Raw genomic sequence first — 2,423 nt, 5'->3', positions numbered from 1 at the left:
TCGTCAGAGTTCCTTTTAACACTGACATCCTACGTGGTGAAAACCTTTGGGGGGTGTTGGAGGTTTACAAGGTACCCAAACCCTAAATAAACTCTTTTTGGCTCTTTACATCTACCAATTAGACTTTAAAGGTTGGTTGTTGACTCATTCAAATGAACAATATGGAGACCCAGTATATGCTACATTGCGCAACAGTCAATCATAGATCCAAGCCACACCTCTGCCTCTCAGTCTGGCTCCACAAGCCCCGCCCCCTTTTTGGCATTTTTCAAATATGGGCTGAGAATGGAACAAGCCTCCAACTGCACTATTTAATTACTCTTTAGAAATACCTAAATCAAAACAAACAGCCCCCCATATTGCTATTTTGCCATTTATTTCCCCTGTTTATTCTTAAAAAAAGTTTAATCTACCTTAATTGAATTTTTGGGGGATTAAAAAAAAAACACATCAGCCCACAGTGGGATTTGAACCAGCGACCTGTTGGTTGTTAGACCAAAGCTCTAACCACTAGGCCATTGGGGTGGAAAGCAGTTCTGTCGTCAGAGTTCCTTTTAACACTGACAGTCAACGAAGTCAACACTGGTGCACAGAATAGATTTGCTGTGCCCAATGGGCGTGGGAGCAGTGCGCAATTGCGCACGTGCACAGCTTAGAGGGAACAGTGCCGGCTGCTCTCACTATCTCACGTGCGGGTCTCCAACCACCGAGCTGCTAGCTAAAACCGGCCGGCGCTAGGACCTGGAGAGCTCCTGCACTCTAACTCGGCTCCGGTTCCCGTTCAGTACCACGTCTGGTGGTACCGGTGTGGGTAGCAGATGTGCTCGGCCTGTCAGATTCCTCTCGATCGGATTATTTTGTTGTCAAGGTTTTTGCGGCTGATTGCAAATATTCCTTCTCCTTTTGACATTCTTAACGTATATGTTCGGACCTCCTCGGTTTTTTACCCGGGAAGAATCCGTGCATTGTTATGGCGGAAGTGTCTGTGTCATTCCCCGTGTCACGTGACAGTGGTCTAATGATCCGGAACCAAACACAATCTTACACGTCATCTATGCGCCCCCGAGCCGATCTGACAGGCCAAGCACATCTGCTACCTACACCAGCTCGCGTCCGGCGCCGCGTCCCGAGAGACGGAGGCGTCCTGACGGAGGCGTCTTGACGGGGGCGTCCTGACGGAGGCGTCCTGACGGAGTCGTCCTGACGGAGGCGTCCTGATGGAGGCGTCCTGACGGAGGCGTCCTGATGGAGGCGTCCTGACGGAGGTAATCAATCAAATCCTGAAAGTCCTCTGATCCTCTGGAGGTGCCTCTTGTTTTCCTTCATCCTGGTCTTTCTCCTGCTCTCCATTCCTATCCGTTCTCCTCTCCTCCTCCATTGATCGTCTCCTCTTTGTTCTGCTCTTCTCATTTTTCTCCTGCACTCGTCGATCGTAGGTGCCTTTGTCCTTAATACCCCTCCTGTTGTTTTTCATCATTTTCAATTTTTTCCTCGCCGTCCTCCATTTTCTTCCCTTCCCTCTCATCTTGCTGTGAAGGAAACCTGTAATTCTTCTCAATCAGCTCCCTCTTCTTCTCCTGGCTGCTCATCCTCCTCAGCTGTGATAAAACTTTACTTTTTCTTCTTCTTCATTAAAGTGGCCTTTTTACGCTCCTCTCTTTCACCTCTAGAACGTTTTTCCCTCCCCGTCTCGCGCCTTGATAACATGAATATTAGTCATTTGTCTTCCCCTCCTCTGCTGGCAGTGATGAAGAGGGTTTTCCCTCCTTGAACAGGCGTTTATCTCAGACGGTCAGCGTTTTCTAATTACTCTTTGCAGGCGGTTTGTTGATTAGATGAGAACAAAAAACGGCGTTCGGATGGACAGAAGAGCTGCGATTTATCCAGCGGTGGTCCATCAGCGGAGGAAGCTGAAGGCCTCGGCGCTCACGTCTTATTAATAACCATTAACCCCGCCCTTTTCCTGTCTGGACTCGTGTAATAGATTATCGATTCAATACTTCTCCACGTCTGCTGCTCTCGCTCTTCATGTATCTCACTAAAAAGTTGATAAAGCGCCGATTTACAGCAATTCCTCTTCGAGTTTAATAGGATGGTTTGAAACGGAGACGTTCTGCTCAGATGAATGACCCCCCAACCCTAAAGTCAACAGAACTCAATAAGAGGGGTGTAAAAAACTAAGCTCCGCCCATTTCATAATGTCATCATGTAATTGGTTTGGACAAAAATCTGGACACTGGTAGATGTTTTTTCACTTCAAACTTTTCTCCGGTCGTTCCCTCCATTCTACGGTATATTGGGAGCGCCACCGTAAGGCGATTTTACTGCGTTTGGACTTCTTCAGAGCTCTCTGAGAGGTTCTTCTAATGCCAGTTTGGACGAGAAGAACTCTTTCAAGTCCCACTCTGATCACCTTTTGATCA

This window comes from Oryzias melastigma, linkage group LG23, assembly GCF_002922805.2.
Source record: "Oryzias melastigma strain HK-1 linkage group LG23, ASM292280v2, whole genome shotgun sequence".
NCBI lineage: Eukaryota > Metazoa > Chordata > Actinopteri > Beloniformes > Adrianichthyidae > Oryzias > Oryzias melastigma.
The sequence above is the reverse complement of the archived record's forward strand: the minus strand, read 5'-3'. Positions refer to the sequence as shown.